General features: G+C 43.9%; 1 protein-coding gene across 1 annotated transcript in view; it reads left to right on the plus strand.

Annotated features, from left to right (window-relative positions):
* TNR (tenascin R) overlaps positions 1–24,425 on the plus strand; it is a 409,832-nt gene that overhangs the window by 204,648 nt on the left and 180,759 nt on the right. Inside the window, 1 exon segment of the mRNA XM_038542431.1 lies at positions 4,047–4,145. The gene's annotated coding sequence lies outside the window, so the exon portion shown is untranslated.

Here is a 24,425-nt window from a genome sequence, read left to right on the forward strand (position 1 = left end):
TAGGAGCTGAATTTGGGTCAGATCACCAACAGTTGCTCCCATTTTCTTATTAAGATGACTAAGTGTAATTTGTTGGCCATTGTACTGAAAATATGATCCAGTTTCAGCAGCCAACTGCAGGAAGAGAAAATATATGAATTGACAATACTTTAGCACACCGGATGGTCTTGTCTAGGACTGATCAGCATCCTTGCGATCACATGGCTTTTTCTGGGACATCTTCAGCAATTTGCTGTAAACAAACCCAAATCACCCAAGTACCTAGGTTTATGCTGATTATCAAAATAAACTGTGTTTGTGAAATCTGAAACCTCTGCAGGTGCATCTCTCCTGTCCTGGTAGTGTCCTTCTTCTGCCCACGATTTACCTAGGTCAAAAGAGAAAAAGACACAGGGCTTTGGAGGAAATCTGTGCTTGGGGTCAATAGGGCATCATGAGTGCCATGCTCCAGACCACTCATTCCCCCAGATTCTGCCTGGGTGGTCATGGGCAGGGAGTCCAAGCAACAAAGTCCAGGCCCAGCCCCTCAGGTCACTAGACTCACATTCAGTAGAAGAGGGGTCAGTACTTGATGTGGAGAGAAAATATAATGCACATTTTTTGGACATATTTAATAGGTAAACTTATTTTTTCAAAGAGGATCTGTTACAAGCTGATCCCAGAAAATGCCTATCAAGGCAGTGTTGGGCATAAAGAGCAGAAGTGCAAGTAGATGAGTGGGTTGAGAGAATGAACAGAAAGAACACATCAATTTGCTGAAGTTGCTGGGGAGTCATGTCACCATGCTCCTTGGTTGTATGTGCATCTACTATGGTTCCCTCTCCCTCAGTCCCCCACACAGTGTGTAGGCAGGAGGGACATAGAAGCAAGAGCCCAGCACTAGGTATTGATCCAACAGCTTTGTCTCAGAACTCATTACATGTTACACTTGCTCATGTTGTGACCCACCAGTGTCAATTTCTATTATAATAATCATTTGCCTTGTCAGCAGTTGTATGAAAATGTACTCTAAGATGGAGCTTTTGTGTGGTCTCTTTAGGACTGTCTGGCCTGTTAAATCATAGGTGTCTACTAGTGAGGTCACATGCATCATGTCATATAAGGGCCATATATCAGGTTCAATATGATCTTCTAGAACACAGTGAGTAAGCTCATGACTTCAAGAAGACCAGCCCACAGGATTGCTCAAATTCAGTGTGGTCGTTGCTCAGCCTGTAGTTTGAAATCTGTTAAAAAAAAAAAAAAAAAAAAAAAGTAGTTAAAAATAATAAAATAAGTGTGTAAATAAAGAAATAAAAGCTAGTTAAATGGAAAGGACTAGAACACAGGGACACCACATTCTAGCTCTAATTCTCGAAGCAACTGTGTGTTTGGCACCTGCCTCTGCAAGTGAACGTCATCTGTTGTACCTCCTGTCCAGTGTCTCTATCCCCCAAGGGCAGGAGCTCCTTCATGGCAGGGGCTGTGTCCTCCTCTTGTATCCCTAGTACTTGCCATAGACCTGGCTACTGAGAAGGCTCTTAATAAATGGTTGCTGCCAATGACCAAAGCACCAAATCAGAGCATCTACCCATAGTCATATATGGATAGATGCGGTTAGAGCATAAAGGAAAGGACAGAAGTCTGCATTTCATGCTGTCAGCATGCGGGTTGAGGGGAATATGGTTGGTGCAGGGGGGATAATGGGTGGAGAGAGGCAAGTAATAGAAAAAAATAAGGACATGGCACAAAAAAACCTCGATGTATAATACCAACCTTTTTGTGAAAATATGTGTATGTATGCATAAGTAAATTAGGGAAAAACTGGTGATGCTCATATGTTAAGTCAAAACAAGTTGCAGAGAATTTCAGTTAAAAACTATAAAAAACACCCCATCACGTATCTGTGTATATATATGCCTGATTGGGTTTCAATGAGCATGAGAGAGGGTGTGTGTTGTGGGTGCTGTGAGAGACCACCCCACAGAGGCATTTGCCCCCCGGGTGCAGGACGTACTGGCAGCTCAGAACTCACAGCTGGGTTCCTGTCCAGGATTCACCCTCAGTCAGAGGAAGCTGCTTTGCCCAGCGTTATGCCTGCTGTCTCCCTAGAGGCAGCCAATGACTGGTGGGGTCTAAAGTCCTGTCCCTTCTCAATGCAAGACAGCTCCAGAGCTCCCTCTGGCCAATTCTGCTTCCTGGACTCCCCCACGAGTCCCCCCACACCCTCCCCAAGAGTATGTCTCAGTGATCCTTCAGTGTACATAATGTATTTCAGTCTGCTTCCTGGAAACTTGACTCATGACAGTGGAAAAGTACAGACTGGTCTAGTAAAATGTGACATCAAGGGTCTGAGTTTGGGGGGAATGATTAGCTTTTTCTGTATGCATCTTCATATTGATTTACTTGGTACAATAAGCACATATCACTTTTATAATTTTGAGAATATCAAAGATGTGTAAAATGTTGTAAATAAATATAGGTTCCTTAAAAGAGTGAATGACTATGCTTGTACCTGGTTGGAGAAATAGATGATAAAATAGCACATCAAAGGAATCGATTTTTAATCAAGGAAACTGAAGGGGATTTTGCTAACACATTTGGTGACTTTTGACTTAGTTGGTTCAAAAAAGATCGGGCCAGCTTTCCAAGAGTAAAGTCGTCAACTCTTAGGGTGAGACAAAAGGGGTCAATGGGTAGAAGCAGAAAGGAGACGAAGTTTTAATTTCACGGAAGAAGAACATTTCTAACATCAGAGTTGTCTGCCGGAAAAACGGGCTGCAAATTTGGGCAGCCACTGTGCGAGTTGCACGGACCAGAGGAAGTGTAAACATTCCAATTGGTGAGCAGTCAGATTAGAGCAGGAGGAGGAAGACACCTGGCATTCATGTCACTTCCAACACTTCTCCTTCCTGGGCACTGGCAAGTCCACCGATAACCGCTCTCCTTCCCGATGATACAGCCTCAGAGTCTTTCCCAACCCCATGCTTCAAGCAGCCGCTACTGATATAACGGAGGGAGGATTCACCAGAGATGAAATCTATTTGCCCTTTCAGGGCTAAACGATCTTTCCACTTCTACCAGCTCTCAGGTTCCATGGGGTCTTCTAGGGAAGGTTAATTTATTCAGGAAGAACTTAAATGAGCAAGCCTACACCGTAGCCAAAGGCTGGCTCTTTCCTCCCTCCAGGGTTAATTGATTTTTGCAAGTACGTATGAGCTCCCTAAGGCTCAGTGTCCCCTTTGGAGAAGGCTCAGAGGATTTGTGGGAAGCAAGCCCAAGAAGACATAATCATCCTGTAATGGATGGTGTCGATGGGCCCTGGGAATTGCATGGGGAGGACTGGTCCAAGTGTTGCATGGGAGCCATGCTTAGACAGATTGACAGACTGCTGACACAGAAGCTCCTCGCCCCGTAATAGATGCTTCTGAAAGGGGTGCTTCTAGCCTGAGGGGATTGCCCTTTGCCCTGCTGCATCCATTTACTCAATGAGTATATGGTGAACTTCTCTGTGCTGCATTGTGCCTGGGATGAGAGCCAAAGCAGTGAGCAGGATAGAGTCCAGAGGGAGAACAGCACAGATGAAGAGCCTTACAATAAGTGGTGACTTTTATGACATGAGGACGCAGGAGTGATGTGGACATTATGCCCAGAAGAGGGGCTCTGGTTTAGGGGTAATAGGTGGCTTCCTGGAGGAAGTGCCGGGCATCTGTCAACATCAGATCACCGAAGCATGTTACTATAGCCACCTGCAAAGATCTCAGAAGAGTTTTGTCACATTAAACACATGTCTGGAGTTACATCCATTCTGTAGAACTTTTTCCTTAAATATTTACTGCTTTATGGCAATGCTAGGAGAATGAACGAGAGACAATGAAAAAACGAATAGAACTCTCTGCAGAGGAAACAATAGCTTAATAAGTAGAGTTTTCTTTGCTTTCGACACCTGCATGGTGTACCTCCAAGTTTACTGGAAAGGAGATATGGCGGCTGGGTTGGAAAGGGAAACTGAGACTCCTTATTTTGAAACCATCAACATACTTCTTCCCTCCCTATTCCTGTTTCAGGTGGACATATCATTGCACCTGCACAGAAGCCAGGCCTCTTGGAGCTAGGGTTGAAGAGCGTGTGGGAAAGAGAAGACATTGAAGACACGGTCACTAAAGGTATGATCTCCTGTGAACCTTATACCATCCATCACTGTGATGGCCCGTTTGAGGCTCTTGCTTATGACTGCAGGGACTGAGCCTCTTTGTCACTGCAACAACAGCCTGGGGGACAGCCTCCCTGAAATGAGGTGCTCAAGAGCATTAGCTCCCTTGGGCTTCATGCCATCTCGGAAAAAGCCGGGGAAACCAGGCACCAAGGTTTTGGCGTTTCATAAAATATTTCTGAAGTGCATTTCATGATGTGGTTGGTAATAAAAGTGTATTACTGCTCTCAGACCCTCCAAGAGACTAGGCTTGATTCCCAGCCCAACCGCGCCTGCACTGGGCCTGCAGGAGTCAGTGCTAAATTATTCACCAGCCCGACTCAAATTTCTGGAGCTCCAAAACCTCTAATAAAGTATTATGAAAAAATATCCATCTCTTTATCTCTATCCATAACCATTTATATGGCTAGAGGAAAAACCTGTCGTTTTATTTCTTTTAATTTAAAAGCTTTCCTAATTCCTTTTCTATACCACATATATATGTCTAAAGAATTTTCAGGTTGAAATAATAACCTTCTGAAAAATGGTGCATGGGAGAAGGCTCTCAGGATTCAGAGTTGACAGACGCAGTGAATATTTTGCTCCCTTAATAACTTTCCCTGGCACTCAAATTTGACACACTGAATTGGAAACTTTTCAAGTAGGTGTGGCCCTTTTTTATTGTGCAACACAATGATAATAGACCCGCCAGCCTTCTTTCTATTTGTTTATACGGTTGCTAAAATTTTTTCAAGAAAAACTCATTTCCAACCTCAGACTCATAATGCTCTCATTATCTATCATGGTGCATGCTGAAGCCACAACTTTGAATCAGTCCAGGCTACTCCCAGCAACACCCTGCCTTACTTGGGGACATTTGGCGACAAAGTACCCCGGGCTGTTTAAGACAACCTTGAACATAGAAACTCACTGGAGACTTGAGCTCATAAAACTGGCTATCAGCCATTCACACTTTAGAGCAATTTGGTTAATTTGGTGCTTTTAGGCGAACAGCTGGTTGAGAGCAAGTTCTCTGCAACCAAGCAGAGCTGAAACAGGGTGGACCATCTGGGGGCAGCTAAAGGTAGCTGCCAAGACAGCTTCCCAGGAAATGTATTAAGATGAAGACATTTGGGGCATCTGGGTGGCTCATTTGGTTAAGCATCTGCCATCAGCTCGGGGCGTGATCCTGGTGGAGTCCTGGGACCAAGTCCCGCATTGGGCTCCCTGCAGGAAGCCTGCTTCTCCCTCTGCTTATGTCTCTGCCTCTCTCTCTCTCTCTCTCTCTCTCTCTCTCTCTGTGTGTGCCATGAATAAATAAATAAAATCTTTTAAAAAAAAGAATATTTGACAAACCACTTGCATTACAAGATTAGCATCCACCCCCCAAGCCCCTGCCAAAGAAACTTGTTCAAATAAGCAATGTTGGTTTCTAAGAGGAGTTCTGAATGAGGTGGGTTCAACAAAGTATGAGATCCGGGTGCCCATCATCCTCTTCTAACTCGATGTTGAATAAATATTTAAAGAATATTTAAAGAATGTTGATTTAAATGTAAGATAAATCATTAGCCTGACAAGAGCCCCCACCTATTTTCATCAGCCCTGAAATCTGAGGCTTCTGAAGGAGGGGGTGTAGGGATGAAAGAGGAAGGCCCAGGACCCCGTCAATCAGAATGAGACTCCATGAGGGAACTGAGAAGCCACCTGAGAGACGCAATGAGAGAGGGATGAGCCATGAGGACAAGCATCACATCCCACCCGGTGCTAACTTTACTCCAGCAACTAGAACCCTACTTTGGTCTGACCTGGGGAAATCAATCCTCAGCCTGAATCAGAGACTGCTCATGGAAAGTGAGGATGAGCCTGATGATTGAAGCAGGCCCTGGGGATGCTGCTTATGGTTTTGTGATTTGTAATAAGAAATATATATTTGGTCTTCATCCAGATTCTGGCCCAGAGCTCCTAAAACTTTTGAAATGTCCTACGTGATAATGATGTAGTTTTAAATGTAGGTGAGTTTTGGTGGGGTGAGTTCTGGAGCCAACGACCAAGAGAAAATTGTTGAGACATCTTTGGTGCAAAATGGTGGTTTTATTAGAGCTTGGGAAGTGAGCCCTGGGGGGGGCAGAAAAAGCTGCTTCCCTCTGGGGTTGTGAGGGGTGACTGATTACATACTGGGGAGTTGGGGTAGGTAAGGTAAAATGAAGTTTTCAAGAGAACTTTTGTATGTTAAAGAGGACCTACAGGATGTTGGAGGCCTTGCTATTGTGAAGTCAAGGTGGTTTTCCCCTCTAGTAAAGCATTAACATTAAGATAGTTGGGAGCTTCCTGGAGGAATGTTATACTCTGCCTATCAAGAGTCCTCCTCAGCGGGCTGCAGGTTATAAGGAAATTTTACTGTATTTACTTTCCCTTCTATCCTTCTTTCCCACATCACTGTGGATGGATGGGTGATGTTAGGGCTCCAGGAAATTGAGTCTTTGGATCTCTGGAAATTAGGCTAGTGATAAGAAAGCTTTTTTCTTGAAAATAACTAAGACATTTGTAAACTTAGGGAGACTCAGGTCTTTCTGGGCTGTGACCTCTATTAACTAACCATTTGTTTTTCCCTTCCCTTAGCTTTAGGGCAGCCTGGAGTACCTGAGGAGTGTCACACAGATCCCACCTGGGGGTGTGGGGATCATGAGGTGTCAGCTTATGTTTTGTCCTTAGCTTGCCTCTTTTCCTTCATCAATAGGAGCTATAAAGGTGTCTTGATATTCATAACAAATCCCTTTCAACCCCTCCCAAGTTTATGCTAATGTGGGGACTTTGGGAAAGCAACTAAAATGGGGGCTGGAGACCAACATTGAGATTGGAGTGTTGGAACTTTCAAATCCACCCCTCCACCTTCTGAGGAGGGGAGAGGGTTTAGAGATTGAGTTCGATAACCAATGGCTAATGACGTAATGCATCATGCCTGTGTAATGAAGCCTCCATAAAACCCAGAAGGACTGGGTTCAGAGAGCTTCCGAGTTGGGAAACCAGAACCTTACCACATGCCACCATGCTGGGCCCCAAACTCCATAGAGATAGAAGCTCCTTAGTTCAGGACCTCACCCTGTGTAGCTCTTCATCTGGCTCTTGATTTGTGTCCTTTCATATCCTTGGTAATAAACTGGCATTCTAGTGAATAAACTGTTTTCCTGAGTTCTGTGAGCTGCTGTCGCAAATTAATTGAAGCCAAGGAGGGGGGCGTGGGAATCTCTGATTGATAGCCAGTTGGAAGCACAGGTAAAGGAGACTTGTGATTGGCATCTGAGGTGGGGGCCATTTTGTGGGTCTGAGCCCTTAGACTGACACGGTGGAATCTGTCTCCAGGTAGGAGCATCAGAATTGAGTTGAATTGTAGCACACATAGCTGGTATCAGAGAATTGCTTGATAGTGGAGAAAAAAACCCACACATTGGAATTGGTGTCAGAATCAGAATCATAATTCCAAGCCACATCAGAGCTGTAAACTCATCAGCCTCAAGCTCCATTTCAGGATGGCGTTGACGAAGTTCTTGGCACCAGGGATAGTCAAGCCACTGCTGGATGCAGTGAGGGGTCTACCTTGAAGCCAGTGAACAACTATCCAGGCAGGGGTGTTGGATCCTGCTGGCCCTCCTGAGGGTAGAAACTCTCAGAAGTCTACAGGATGCAGTATTCAGAGGTAGTTCTCAGAAAGCGCCAGCTGCTCTGTTGATTAAATCTCAAAGCCACCTCCTGGCTCAGAGGCCAGTCCATCTTTCCCTGCCAAGACTTGTCACATGTGTACGATTGACCTCACAGGAGAGCGTGGACTTCCATGTTAGCCCTCTCCCCCCACGTACTTACAAATAACTCTTCACCAGCATGGGTTGGTGTTAGAATTGCAGAAGTCCCACCTGCAGGTCGCCTCATGGCTCTTTGGCGATTCAAACAGAGGTGCATTCACCAGGCTGGTCTGAACTGCCTAACTTGGCCTGCTTCTATCCCACCTTCATTCCCTATGCATTTGAAAGCAGCTTATTTTAAAAGCTGATTAGATGAGGCTTTAATAACATTAGAATTTAAATGGCCCCAGATAGGCTTTCAGCCTCTTGCCAAATTGAGATAAATGTGATATTTGGGGAGCTGAGCTCCCGGCTTCATGGCTGCTCTGGACCACAGACAGGTTTTGAAGCACTGCTTCTCCCATGCTTTTCTGCAGCTTGAGACTGGGTTTGTGAGCATCTGTAAGGTCCCTTTTATCTCTAAAGGTCTAGGATTCTGTGTGGAGTTGTGTCTCCATGATCATGCATTATTAAGGAAAGGGAAGGTGGGGACAGGGCCACCGGCCAAAGTTATAATCTGTGTGTGATATGCTGTGGGGAAACTTCTCTCTGTGACCCCACACCCTCTGAACTTTCAGTTCCAAGGAACAAACCTTTATAGAATGGCTACTATTTGGTCATTTAATTGAATGTTACTGTTGTTAATACCGGACTTTGGCTGAGAATAATATAAAATGGCCAGAAGTAGGAATGTTTCATCTTGGCTAATAAGGTCAGCCCCCTCTCTAACTCTTCAGGTGGGTTTGGTGCTGGGAAGGGCATACATATACTTGGGAAGTCATATAGGTGTGACTGCCTCCCAATGTAATACTCTTTTGTATATTTTAGGAAAAATCAAGAATGGAACGGGGTAGGGGGCAGGGTGGGAACCCAACCAAAGGTGAACATAAACACCGACAGTTCAGCACTGAGGTCATATTTTCAGTTTCCATGGGAAACATGTACCCGTTTGGGTGTGTCACCTGGGGCTTACCTGCAAGTTCACCTCTCCCTGTGCTAAGCCTGGGGTCATGCAGAAAGAGAGTGGCTGGGTTTTTCTCCTCTTCTGAGAATGTTTCTGCACAGTCATCCTCCCCAACTTGCTTTGTTCTGTCTCTCTGGATGGGAAGGATCTCTCCTCCTTCTAAGGCTCACTCATCCCCTGAGCGCTCAGTGCCTTCCCCTGCCACCTCCTCCACTGCCCTTTTCTGTCAGTTTCTCCCCTACCATTTATAAACAAACCTTGGTCTCCACTAAAGTGAGCCAACAAAAAGAGCTTTCACTTGATTTTGCAACTCTCTCCTGTTATCCCAAATTCTGTGAAGGAATAGCCTAGATTCACTTATCACTATATAGTCACTCCTTAATCCATGCATAATAGGGCATCGCATCCACCCAAGCAACAAGTTCAACTTAATTCTGCAAATGTGCATGAAGTTCATACTGAGTGCTGTGCCCAGTCTGGATCCTGCCCACAAGGAGGATGCTCTTATAAGGTAGGCAAGCCTGCTGGCTCCGTCCTCAAATTACAGAGCAGGTGACAAGTGAGCTGATGGGCTTACACACTGTAGAGAAGCAGAATGTAAGTCATCAGCCCTGTGTTGGAGGCAGGGGGCAGCAAGGAAAGTGTCACAGGTGTTCTCCAGACAAATGAAGGACACAGGAAGGGAGAGTAGAAAGGAGTTGGGGGGGGGGGGGGGCAGTCCAGGTAGAAGGAGCAGCGTGGCCAAAGTCACAGAAGCCACCGAGGCAGCACACATGTATTTAGACAAATGTATGTACATGATGAGATGAGGGGTGTTGGGGCCACAGAGGACGACAGATAGTCTTCAAGTGTAAGATCCCGAGGGGAATCCCTGGGTGGCTCAGCGGTTTAGTGCCTGCCTTTGGCCCAGGGCGTGATCCTGGAGTCCCGGGATTGAGTCCCACATCAGGCTTCCCGCACGGAGCCTGCTTCTTCCTCTGCCTGAGTCTCTGCCTCTCTCTCTCTGTCTCTGTCTCTCTCTCTGTTTGTCTTTCATGAATAAATAAATAAATAAAATCTTAAAAAAAAAAAAAGATCCCCTGAGAAACCTCAACTTCTTGCAGACGGTGGAGAAGTCCAAGCCAGGAAGGGACATGATCAGATTGCCTTTTAGAAAGACCCCTAGGAAGCATTAGTTGGCGGGGGGGCGGGGGTGCTCAGATAAGAAGCTGCTCCCATTGTCCGGATAAGACATGATAAAGGCCTGAGCTAAGACGGGATGCTAACACAGTCTTCCCCATCCCCCACATATGTCACTTGGGGTCCATCCGAACAGAAGTTCCTTTTCTGCTCTAAACCGTGAGCATCTATGATGCCTTTCTTATTGTACTTACTCCACTTGTATTATAGCCATTTGAATATTTCTCTGATTTTCCTTATCAAATTATATTTTTGTCTCTCCTTCCTCAAATTACAGTACCTTGCTCATAATAAGAGCTGAAGAAAAGGTTATTTAGTTGAATTGAATTTTCAAGAGCTTCAAACCATGAATAATTGAGGAATCAACCATGTATAAGTGCTTATCATTTACATAATTGTGTAAACAAGCTGATAAGGATTTTTTCTCCATTATTTTTATTATCCCAGAATGCCCCACTATCTTCTTGATTCTCTAGATTTTAAGGAAGTAGTAAACAAGTATTCTGTAACACACGCAAGTGGCAGAGGCGCTGCCTCACCCTCACCTCCCCTGGCAAGGGAAGCTGTCGCAAGCAAGGAACAGATGATTGCATTCATTGAAAATGAAAGCCATGTATAAATATTGAGAAATCTGCTGTCTGAAGAGACAGAGAATCGCGGAGCACACTGCATGATGGGACCCGTAAGCAGAGTCCCGAAGGTCAATGTGCAGATACAAATTGATTAAGCTAAGTACTTACTGAAATTGCTTTCCAACACACTGATGAGAATTGATCATAAGCAGGACCCATATTTACAGTGAAAATGCTTATGTAAAGTTACCCTTTGGTATGGCACCAAGGCAATTTTAAACTGTCCAGATTGTTCCCCCAAGTGAAAGTACCCGCTGTGTAGTTAACGAATGTTACAAGGCGTCCATCGGCACTTCCAATTTCATGATTGAGTATCTTTACACATGGAGCTGATTGGCCCCGGAACAGCTTTATTGGGGCATCTTTTTATAACCTGACGTTAGCCTCTCTCTTCTTCTCTTCCATGCCAGACTAAAGGACTCTGACTGGCCAGGAATTAGCCCTACCTGATATAGTACCCACATGGCCACTCTGAAACACAACCACCAGCTCCTAGAAACCAGGAGGCAGAAATCTCCTTACCTGGACTGCATCCAATAAGTAGTGGTGCGAGTGCCACCAGCCACGAGCACTCCAGCAGTAAGGAAGAGAAGGAAAGTGAAGCAAGTGGTCAGAAGGAAAGACAAAGCAGAGGCGGGGAAAATGAGAGCAGAGAGCAGAAGGCCCAGTTAGTGAGCCTTTACTGAGTAATTTTTATGTGTCAAATACAAAAGTAATGAGCCATGGGCCCCACAAAAGGAGTACATATCCTGGACCTTGCACCCAAGGAGCTAAGAATTTAGTCAGGAGGGCAATTCTAAACCCAGGAAACAAATAATATACCAGTACATAACAATAAAGTGATATACTAAAAAAAAAAAAAAAATAGTGTGTGTGTGTGTGTATAATGATGTCCTAATACTGCACCCTGGCATTGGTTGTGCTGTTACTGAGAACCAAGATAAGAGTGAGTGTCCCAGGTTCAGGGAGGTGGAGAAGAGCAGAGAAGACCTCATGGCAGAGGTGGTGGACATCAAGCCAAGCCTGGAAAGGAGAGGTGGTACAAAGCCAGCAAGGCAAAAGGCTCATGACACCTCAGACTTATGGAAAATAGTAAGAATCAAAGGAGAGGATGAAAGAGAACTGGAGAAGGGAAAAATCGCTGATGATGGTGAAGTTAGAATAGCCTCATGTCTTTTGGGCACCTGTGCCAACCTTTGGATTGCCTTGGCCAAAGACCAACAATTTAGAGGCAGAAAATATTTCTGAGGTCCCATTAGTCTCTGTAGACCTGGACTGGTGCCAGCCAATTTTTGTTGTCTCTGCAATCACAAAGTGAAGCCTATTCTTCCTCATGTTTGCTCGAGAGGAATGCCATTCACAATGAAAGCCTCACACACTTCACACTGATCTTTGAAACCTGAATTCTCTTGTTACTAGCAATTGAGTGTAAAGAACCCACAGAAACTCCACAACAGATGAGATGACTTCATTAGCTCAAGTTTCCGGGGGCCTCTGAGAAATGGAGAGATTGGTAAATTAAAGATAATTTATTAGATGCATTTCAAGTGGGTTTTATAAAGACAGCAGGACTTTGCCCACAAAATATATTTTGATTGGCACAGGGGAATCTCCCTGCACCCACAATCACTGCCACACTGCACCCTCACTCCCTTTCAAATTTTAAGAAAATGAAATTAAACAAAATGCCTGGTTTTGTCACACTGTCTGAACTTCTACCATTTGAGATACTTTCTTGCTGAGATCTTGTCTCTCCAAGATGTCCCTTTTGAAAGGCAAGTGTCAGGACCCTAGGTGGCTCGGTGGTTGAGGGTCTGCCTTTGGCTCAGGGTGTGGCCCTGGGTTCCTAGGATCGAGTCCCGCATTGGGGTCCCCCTCAGGGAACCTGCTTCTCTTCTGCCTGTGTCTCTGCCTCTCTTTCTCTGTGTCTTTCATGAATAAATAAATAAAATCTTAAAAAAAAAAAAAGGCAGGTGTCCCTGGAGAGACCTATTTATCCACGCTAGAACGCTCATTAGTTTATTAGGTGATTTTCTAAAATTCCTCTCTAAAGAAGGAGGAGAATGCTTAGAAAGGAGGAGGAGAAATGGTATTTTTTTTAGAACATGGGGTCCTGCTTGGGAAGGCAGGATTGAAGGCAGTATCAAGTGCAAGGGACTGATGGTCTGGATAACTAAAGAGCAGAAGGCGGGGTAGAAAAATAGAACCAGAAAAGGGGAGGGAGAGACAGAGCAAGAGCGAGAGAGAGAGAGAGAGAGAAAGAGAGACAGAGAGAGAATCATGATGGAACAAAGCTAAAATCAAACATTTTCTCCTCTGTAGTGTGGCCTAGAGCGGCCCTGATTGATGGGATGGATAGCTCTCACAAAGCTGGACGTATTCAGGTGCCACCTGTGAGCTCAGCATTGCCTAAGAAAGCAGAAGGAAGGGGAGAAATGACAAATCCAGCAGGGGGTTGGCTACTTGGGAGGCTTTGCCAGGTGCAGGCTGGATGTATGCGTCCACAGCTAAGTCAAGTCCATTTGCGGCAAAACCAAAGTGCATCTTTCAGTAGGTGCAGAGAAGAAATGCCTAGAGCTCACCTCGATGCAGAACAATGGTGGCTGTGGGCCAAGGGAGTGCCATGATTCCCAGCTGAGTCAGCACACTACTATAAGCTGGGGAATGATTTAAGAACTTTGGTGATAAAACTGCAAGAACTCTGATAGTCTGATACCAAAAACACACACCCACCAAATGGTCAGTCTAGGACTTTAGCATTTAATCTAGTCCAACCCTCCTCTTCTAGCTGAGAGAAGGGGAGCCTAAGAAGAATTGACATTTGTTGAGTGCTTTCTATCTGCGAAGTGCTGTTTCAATTGCTTTTAATGTATCAACACCTCCCAACAACCAATAACAGTCAATATTGTTATTTCCTCCATTCTACAGATAAGGAAACTGAAATAGAGAAAGACCAAATGATTTCCCCTGGGTCAACCACCTAGTGAGTGGCAGTGTGGGAATTTGAATCCAGGCAGTGTGTGCCCAGAACTCCTCCACATAAGCCCCGCTCTGAAAGATTTGTCTAAGAGCACAGACACCAGCAAGGAAAAGCCACCTCTTACAATGTGAGGCCTGGCACAGTGAGGTGAGAGTGTAAGAATCATTCGTGCCACAAGTGACGGCTGATCCTGGAGAGGCTATAACCCACCTGGTGATTCCTTGTGGGAGCTGAAGCCCATTCTGGAAGGAAGCAGGGCATGGCAGTAGGTCGACTATCTCTCCTTCATCAAAGAGAGGTAATGGATTTGTAATGGAGCCACTGCAATTGAAGCTGTGATAATTATTGAGAGAATGGCCCAGAAATGGAGGAGTAGATGTCTCTCTCCTCGAAGAGGAAGAGTTTGAGGCAATGAAATTGTAAAGAGAGTATTGATGAAGTTTTGATAGTGATCAATGTCATAGCAATAGACTGTGAGGGTGAAGATAAAAAGGAAGGGCGGTGATGCATCTAGTCACTCGACCAACCTGAATGATGACTTGGGCCAGTAGTTGAGTGTGATGGAAAGGGAATGAGGTCTAGTCCACCATGAGCTTGCAATTGGATGGATAAAACAGGGCTATGGTAAACAACTTGCCTCCTAGTACATACACACTGAAATATGAGAAATACAGATGTACATCACCAGTTATACAAATATGGCCTCAAACTGCTTTGAGAAAGAAATTGGTAATTAGGATTCTCGGAGTCAGGGAGACAACCATAACAGAAAGCCATGCAGATGAGATGTTGGCATCTTTGGATGAAGATTATCACTATCTAGTTTTTATGGAGCAAGACATGAGGATGGAGTGGTGAGTTGCAAATAGGTGACAATGGCCAAAATGAGGCTGCCTTGGCAAGTGGCAGATCTTTTGTATCCACCTCGATCATGAGCAGTTTGATAAAAGAGAAAGGGGGAGACCTAACATTAGTGGAGATGTTGAGTACATGCCCAGCGTGGAACAGACACGCCTATAGCTTTATCAAAGCTGAGCAGGGTCTTGTATCATAGAGGGGTGGATAAAGATGCTGGAATTGTTATGGGAACGATTATGACTGTAACCAAGGTAATGATGAAGATAATGGACCTGTAATGAAAAGCTGGTGGCTGTAAAGGGTAAGGTGAGGGCAACTGGAATGTAGAGGGGCTGATAAGGGAGGTAATGGTGGTGATGCCAAAGCTAATGGACTTATAATGTAGATGATGTGAAAGGTAATGGAGTTATAATGAGGTGATGCCTAGAGTAGGGTGGGGGGAGATGATCACCTTAATGGAGGCAGGAGGCACTGTGTGATGCAGGTGAGAATTGTATGCAGAGCATGCGTCACGATGGGTGCAGCTGTGGGTGACCGGGAAAGTAATGAATAGCTACACCCAAAGTTCTCATTACAGCAGGAGTTCTAATGGACCCTGGAATAAGATAATGATGTTAATGGAAAAGATGATGACCTCCATGAAAACTGGGAGCCTTGTGACGGTATTTAGAAATACCTATTTAGCCAGAGAGATGAGAGGAGGAATGGGAGTAAGATGGAGGGTGGACCGGTGTGGACATATTTGCATGTTCCAGGGCTGAGGTTTCCGAGGGCTGTTCACTAGACTGGTCCCCCTAGGTTATTTGGCTTAGTGCAGCTGCTCCTACTTGCACAAGGCATTTGTCATGCATGAAGCAAGTGTGAGATGAACAGACATGGCTGCAGCAACAATTCAAGCTTACAATCTAAATTTTGTTCTTAAATTAGGCATGACAACACACTAGCTCAGATATAGTACTTCTGTGAGCAGATGTGTAAACAAAATGTCTGGGAAATGCATGAGTTGCAGCAGAAATAAATGTATACAGAGGATTATTTGTTTTTTTTTTTTTAAATATTTTTTAACCATTAATGCCTCTTCCAAGTGAAGAAGTGGGAACCTAGTTCTCCAAGATTCAGTGATTAACTTCTGAGACCTTTAGATGGGAAAAGTGTTTGTGGCAGTTTGTGCTCTTCATCTGGCCAGGAGGACTCTGATGTGAGCTCTGCAAAGGGTTCTGGGGAATTGGAATTCACAAGAGTCCCCAAGTGCTGCTTCGTTGATGCATCAAGCAACCTAGAGTTGTATGCAGAATGCAGACCATAGACCCAAGAACAAGCCGATGATCCCAGACCCACATCAGGCATCCAGGAAACATAGGCAAAATAGCCAATGAGGAGAGCGGACATAGCCAAATAGACTCATTGTCTATACAAGGAATTCCTGTGCATGGAGCACAGTTGTTCTCTGCCTCCATCTGGTATCTAGATGGCACCTCTCAAACAAGCTGTGTCCAAACCACTGGAAAAGCTTCTACAAAAATGCAGATTCCTGGATCCCATCTCATGGACAGTCTGATTCTATTGATTAGGGGCAGGGACTGTGAATCTGTATTTTAAAAACTCTCCTGGAAATTTCCCCATGTACTCTAGTGTGGGAACTACTGTCTGTCAGCCTGTGGCCCTTATAAGGAGAACGTTATTCAAGAGGTGTGGAAAGCACAGTTCATAGGGATAAGCCAAACCAACCTTTTGAGTAGATTTGTCCTAACAGTGGGATCTGAGCAGCACTCAGAAGCCTCTTCTTCTCAATGGAAAATTATCCTCCACCTGCCTGCCCCTCCACTGCATATGGAGTGTACCTTTCTCTCAATGAAGATGAGCACAAATGACTTAAGCAGCATCTCAACAAAGGACTCCAGAATGCCACTATGGCAATAGGCAGCACTGGGGAACTGGACCCTATTTCCTCTAGAAAAGACCAAATGAAGCAGTATAGGAACTAAAATATATGTGTGTGTTGGATGGGGGGAAGGAAATAGAGTGGGGAGGAGGGAGTAGAATATCCAGAAAAGATGTTTCAAGTACTTCTAGTTATGGAAATGGGTGTAGATATAGAGGTAACAGTTGGCACCACCATGTTGTCTTTTGAAGGTCTCTCCTGTCCAGCCCTCAGACATACCATTTTGTTCTTCAGAATTCCTAGGGATTAAAAAATGTCAATATTGGGAAATATTCAATTTATGTTTTGGGAACTACAATTTGCTTCTGTACTTATATAGTATAGAAGTTGTGTACATGTACCTATGTCTACACCTAAGTAGACCAAATTAGAAAATGGGTATAAAGGCGCCCGGGATCGAATCCCACGTCGGGCTCCCGGTGCATGGAGCCTGCTTCTCCCTCTGCCTATGTCTCTGCCTCTCTCTCTCTCTCTCTCTCTGTGACTATCATAAATAAAAAAAAAAAAAAAAAAAAAAAATTAAAAAAAAAAAAAAAAAAAGGCGCCCGGGTAGCTCATCCCAGTAAGGGTTCGACAATGTCTGGTTTTGGTTCAGGTCATGATCTTGGGGTTGTGAGATTGAGCCCTGAATTGGGCTCCAAGCTGGGTGTGCAGCCTACTGAGGATTCTCTCTCCCTCTCCCTCTGCCTCTCACCCACTCATGCATGTGCTCTCTCTCAAAAAAAAAAAAAAAAAAAAAAAAAAGGAAGGAAGAAAATGGGTATAAATACTAAACAATTCGGTTACAAAGAAAATGTATTCTTTCAATTGCTGAACAAAATGATAGGCCATTCCTTAATTACCTTGTGTCTTAATTCTTCCTGCCCCTTCAACTTGAACTCTTAAAGAGACCAGCAATGACCTGAAAGACTGTAGTACAAAGCCATAGTCATGGTCTTCTTTTCTTTGGAGGAAAACCTTAGTCCATTACACCAGCTTGCCCAGATCTGTCTCAGGGACAGAAATCCAGAGCAATTACTCATGTTCCCTTAGAGGAATAGTGAAGTTCAAGCCCTACTTGATCCACTTGGGGCTAATTAACAAGCAATCAGATTGAGACTATGGTGGAAAGTGAGCTCATGGGCACAGTGTTGGTCTTCACCTCAGCTTGTCACTTCTGTTCTCCCTGGTCACCACCCTTTTGAGATAATGCACCCCACAGTCCTATCAGAACTATGCCTCATGTTCCAGGGATGCTGACCCACCACTTGAGAAATGCCACCTTCCTCCCAAGCAATGTTGTCATTTGTTAGCTGCTAATCATTCATTAACCTCCCAGATACCTCCTGGAAGCCAGGATCTCACCTTCATTTGTAAAGGTGTTTCACTGGGTCCCCCTTTGATAAAATTACAACTTCAGGAAACAGATCATTTGTATCAAATACAACCCCATGGCTTCCTCTTATGTTAATCATTTCAGGCAGGTGCTATTAGGTAATTCAATCACTGGGCTACCAGAAAGCAGCCACTGAATTAATGAGGAATGAACTCAAATTCTGAGTAAGAGATTTTCTGAATAAATGGCTCTGAATGAAAAACCAGGAGCCAAGCCTATAATCACAGCAGATGACAACAATACAAAATTGCATATTAAACACAGTCCCCACTTCCATCTATTCTCAGTCCACAAACTCTTTTGGAGCCAAAAGAACATATTGCGACTGCCAGCAGCAGCCTTCCACATTTGCCGCTTTTCTAATATTTCCTTAACGCTTTTTCAGGTGAACAGAATAAATTCTGTAGCTCTCATCCCAATTTAAAATAAGCCTTAGTATATCCCCAAGCCCAGGCTTTTGTTCAAAAGAGCATCTTTGTCCATAGCCCCATTCAGACTTGAAACCTCTCTGGCCTCCCATGTGGTCTGCCTGCATTTGTCCTCCCTCTCTTCTGGGATGCTTTCCCTCCAGCCACCAGGATGATCTTCCCCCAGCTCAGATCTCACCATATCACATCCCTACTTAGCACCCTCCATTCACTTTCACTGTCCTCATTTGCTTTAGCATGTCCCCGTGAAAGCTTTGATGACTGGGCCCCAGCTTGTCTTTCTAGCTCATTCCTGGTCTGTTGTGCTTACAGGAGTGCATCCTGAATTCCAGCCACACCCAGGCTCCTGACATCTCTGCACCTCCCGTGCTCTTTCAGAGTGCCACATGTTTCTTCCCCTGGAGTGCCTACGCCAACCTAATTCTCATCTTTTAAAATTCCCCTTGAGTGATGCCCACTCCGATCTCGGTACCTCCATTTCTACACTGAGCCAGGTGCCTTTTGTCCATGCTTTCTTAGCACTAGAAGGCAGAGCTCAATTCCTGAACATAGCTCGCAATACTACAACAGCTGGAACATCAGTTTCTCTCTTCGGGTGGACTGCCATCAACCTGAGAATAAGACTACATGGTGTTTAACCTGGTATTTTCAATGCTGGGCATATGTAGACACATCATAAATATTTGATGAATGAATGAACCAGTAATAGAATAAATGAAATCATGGTTGAATCAATGAATGAACACAATGACACAATTTGTGCCAATTCTAGCACCCACCTTTCCATTTCCCAACTCTGGGCAGCTGCATTTGAAAAGTGTATTTTCATACTCTGAAATTTGGTCAGTGGAGACCTGGCACAGAATGAGTGAGTTTCCCTACAGCTAGTGATGTCATCATGATGTCTTCATCCTCTCACTCTTCAGTAAATACCTTACAAACTAGATTCTGCAGCAGGGACAGGATGCTCCCCTGTGGCTGAAAACCACTGATGGGACAAACCACACGGTGACCCCATTGCCTTCCGTGGGCCCAGGCTTCCAGCTCCACAGGAAATCTCCCCAGCTCTGCACACGGCATTTGGTTCTCACAGAGCTGTGGTTGCCTGGCATTTATCATGCTGTGCTTCATCAGAGATTTAATCAGGTTTGAGTTTTTAACAACGTGCTCGTCATGCTCACTTAACTTAAAATCAAGCCTGCTAGAGCATTAGTTGGTCCTATTCGCACAGTCTGGTAGTTTTGGCATTTAAAACTCTAGAATTTTTCATCAAGGAGCACTGTACATTTTTACGAAGAATCCCTGTACATTTTTATGAAGAATCCCTTACACACAAACCTCGCAGACTGGCTCCCTGGTTGAAATGTTCCAGCCTTAGGGATCATTCTACAATGAAAGAAGTGCCTGTATAGTAGTTTCCTATTGATGCCATAACAAATGACCACAAACTTAGTGGCTTAAAACAACAGGTGTTTATTATCTTGGAGTTCTGGAGGTCAGAAGTCTGACATGGGTCTCATCAGGTTAAAAATCAAGAAAGGGGCAGGGCTGCATTCCTTCTGGAGGTTCTAGGGGAGAACTCACTTTCTCACCTTTTCCACCTTCTGGAGGCCACTCACATTCCTTGCTCTGCACCAATTCCTCCAGTTTCAAAGCTGGCACTGGCTGATGCAGTCCTCATGTCGTATTACTCTGACCTCCTTTTCTGTCTCCCTCTTTCCACATTTAAGGACCCTTGTGATCATTTTGGGCCCAACTGGTTAATCCAGGATAATTTCCCTATTTTAAGGTCAGCGAATTAGCAACCTTGGCTCCATCTGTAATCCGAACTTCCCTTTGCCATGTAACATAACATATTCTCAGGTCCCAGGGATTAAGACATGGATGTTATTGGAGGTTATTATACTGCCTGCCACATCTGTGTGTCTCTGGACCTCTGGAAGGCATCCTTTGCATAAGCTTGTGGGTCCAGCATGGACATCCCATCAATAGCATTGGTGCCACCTGAAAGCTTGATAGAAATGCAGACTTACAGCCCCATTACAGACCTTCAGAATCAAAATCTACATTTTTCACCAATTCCCAGGGGATTAGGTGTCTGCATAGTGGGTATGAGAAGCACTACATCAGAGTGGCAGAGGAAAGAGCTGGCACTTGGTGTTGGACAGACAGTGGTATTATCTGGGAACATGTGTGTTAAAATGGATCTGGAGGCACTCAATCAACAGACTTCCCCCAACTCCTGTCAGAGCTCTGAGCACATAGAGACATAAGACAAAGAAGTGGGTCAAGTGGGACCAAGATATCATCTTGATCAGCTGATATCTGGTAATGTAGCTTTACTGCAAATATAACATTGAATCAATGAAGAGAACTTCTCCCACCCCCCCCCCCAGCCAGAACTGCACCCCGCTGGGGAGGGTCTCCCTGACTGCAGGGCCCTGCCAGCATGGGCAGAGTCTGCATAGGAGGATTTCCAGCAAGGACAAGTGCATCTGGGAACACATGCTCTCTGCAGACAGGCCAGGTCGCAGGAGGAAGAGCCTGGGCTATATGTGCCCAGTTTCTCTTTCCAAACTCAGCAACCAGACAGAGCACTAGTGAGTAAGGGGATAATAAGACAGAACTCTCACAGCTAATAGAGCTGCCTCCACATGGAAGGAGACATCAGAAGAGAAAATCAGCATTTCCCCTAATAAATAGTGTCTACATTACAGGTCAATGCAAGGAAAGTATTACAGCATGTGTTGTGGCACTTGGTATATCACAGTTCAACAACAAGGACTGTTCAGTTACCCAGCAGTACTAATATCTGGCAAGCCCATTAGACTACCCTAATGGCTTTGTTACAAAATGTGAATTCCTGAAACCCCTCTCTAGGGGACTCTTTGGACTTAGCAGGTCTTAGATGGGGCTTGGGAACCAAACAGTTCTGAAATCCTGATTGCACACAAGTAAGAAAATAGCTTATATCATGGTCCTTTCAGTCATTTAAACAGAACTTTACCTCAACCAGAGAATGAGTATTAGATAAGATTCTTTTGGTTGCAAGTTACAGAAATCAAGTTGAGCTGGTTTACCCAACAGAGAGAATGTGTTGCAGGACCCATGAGTGTCTTATAGACCACAAGGGCCAAGAGCACGCATGGCGAAGAAACTGGCCTCAGGAACTAGGCACTTTTGGGAACTCGGCAGTGCTTTCTCTCTGTTTCTCACGTTTGCTTCTTTCTGTGACCAATGCTATCTTCTCTCTGTGGTGTCATGGGTGTGGTGAGTAGAAGATCCACTACACACCTCTTGAAGGTGTTTTGTTCCTGGACACTGCAGATAGATGAGCTCTCCTTTAATTCCAATTCTGAATTCCCAGGACAGAGAATCTGATCAACCCAACCCAGGTCAGCTATCCCCACCAGGTTCAGAGGCTTGAGGTCATAGAACCCATCCCTCCATCTTTATGGGGATGTGTTGCAGGGAGGGCAGTTCTCAGAGAGAAGAAGTCATTGCAAACTTAGTCAATACTCAAGTAGAGTCTATTAGAGGCTGCTATCTCATTTCTATATTTGGAAAATTGCTTTCTCCCATAATAAAAAATTTAAAAAGGAAAACCTTGTAACATTGAGTGTCTGACAAAATTTTTTAAACATTTCTAATTTATACTTAGAATCAATCTCACTAAAATATCAGCTCTAGTGAAATCTTCAAGATTATACCTCCTCAGACTTGAAATAGAGATCTCAACTCTGTTGGAGAGGATGCTCCTACTTCTAAGTGGGTTCACTCTCCCAGATTATTCAGGGCCCTTCTACAAGCTTCTTCCTGGTGTGAAGAGGGTTATTTTCCATGAAGACATTTTCTAGGAGTGACTGCCAAATCCACTTATGTTGTAATTATTTTTTATGAATGTGTCCACCTACCAGACAATAGGTTCTTTCAAGGTCAAGATCTCACTCATCCTATATCTACAGTGCCTATTAGAGTAGCTGGCTTTAGAGTGGCTACTCAATATGGGTTTATTGACTTTAGGGATGAATGAGTCATTGTCCCTCAAAATGTGATATAATAATGTCAAGCTTAACAAGACATCTACATATACCAGAAATGATACTGGGAAAAAGTTCCAAAATTCAGGTTTGCTGTGCCATTCTAAGAGGAGAGTCGTGGTCATCTCACTGGGGGGTCTAAGGAAGGAAAGGAGAACCTCCAGGGATTTGGCTGAGTGAGAAGTAGTCTGTTCAAATCCTTACCCTTCACACCAAGGTGTGCTAAAAACCAGAAGTGTTACTTTTTAAGAGATGCAAATGGCAGCTGTCACAGGTCATCATGAGGAGAGGGTGTATAGATATTGTCTATGAATGTTTATTTTAAATACAGTAAAAAAAACCCTTAGACTTCATAATCCATCATTCTGCTATAAAATCAATATTACAGGGTTCAAATATCTTTATCATGACAATGTTTTATTCTAAAACTGTATTTTTCTACACCTTCTAACTTCTAAAATAATAAAAGAAAGCTTTGGCATAACATAAATGAAAACACAATTTAATGAAATGGCATTTTGTGAATTTAAACCGAAGCAAATATTTGACATGCTTTATTTAAATTAATTTGCTGTGCATACTCTGCCATTTTGAGAGCCGGCAAGCTCTATAGTATTATACATTTACTGCACTGGGCTCTGAGACTCGTGTGAAGAAGCAGAGGCTGAGGAACCCAATGGGACCCAATCCTGAGGGTCCCACAGGCCCACACTCAGGTTCCACTGGCAGTAAAAATTGACTAGATGGCAGGAAGTTGTCTAACAAAATTATTATGTCTACTCTTGCAAGGCAAAAGTGCGATACTCACTTCCATATTGGTAGAATTTTTGCCATATAAATATTAATTTGCTTTTAGTAATCCTAAATGAGTCCTAATGTGCATTCTGTATAAATTGTAAGCTAAACAATTTTGTGTGTGTGCATCATAAATACCATGCTTTCCTAAACTTTCTAGAAAAACTACCCACCAGTTCTCTTGATGCTCATACTGTCAGTTTAAGAGAAAAACTCAGGCATATGTTTAGTAAGTTACTATCTGGCCCTTTGTGAAAAAGTATGCCAACCTCCGGATTTATAGAATATACTTCACTTGCAATGACTGATTAATACTGGTTTTGATTTGGAATCCTAGATACTAACCCAATTTCCTGCAGCCTCTCAGTGGATCTGATTAAGAGTTTTCTGGTAGTTTATAGTTATAGAAACTGTATTTGACTATGGTTATTATTTGGTTTCCATAACCAATAACCTGGAACAATGACTCTATCCCATAAGGGGGTCTGAAATGATAATAATAGTGCTGGCGACCACCAATTACAGGTCCCAATCATCACAGGATTGATGTTATGAACTGGTGTGAATCAGGACAAAAATATATTTAATATAGAGTTTTTACACATGTGGATAGCAACTTGTGGTGTCTTCACTTTTGTGCAAAGGTCTTCACAGCTCTTAAGACCAAGTGCACTTTGAAGATGAGGATATAATTCACAAATCAAATAAAGAATTCAGACTTATGGGATGAAACTGAAACATTTTCAACCGAGATTTCACACACACACACACACACACACACACACACACACCATAGAGTCTATCTCCATCGTTTGGAAAACTTTAGCTCTTTTCTCCATTTAGAGGAAAAAAGAAGAAAAATTTTAAAGTACAGTACAAGATGGCCCCTGATCTAGAAATCTCTACATTTAACAAAGCATCCATTCTTCATTAGTTAGAAAGAGTTTAGACACAGCCCTTTCAAACCAAAATCAGACAGGGTGAATTTTTAGCTCTTTAGGGTTATTGCTGGGCCACACCATTGAGTCAACTGGGAAAGTTCCCCTTTTAAAAGCCCACTCCTAGAGTCAATCATCAGAAGCAAGGCAGTTTGTGGAGTTGCCATGAACAAACTTGAAATGGGAGTGAAGAGAGGAGTTCTTTAGGTACCCAGGGAACTGTAAAATAACAAAAAGGAGATAAGAACCAACAAAATCAAGAAGCAGAAGAAAAACTGGAAGCAACA

The sequence above is a fragment of the Canis lupus genome, chromosome 7, assembly GCF_011100685.1.
Source record: "Canis lupus familiaris isolate Mischka breed German Shepherd chromosome 7, alternate assembly UU_Cfam_GSD_1.0, whole genome shotgun sequence".
Classification (NCBI taxonomy): Eukaryota; Metazoa; Chordata; class Mammalia; order Carnivora; family Canidae; genus Canis; species Canis lupus.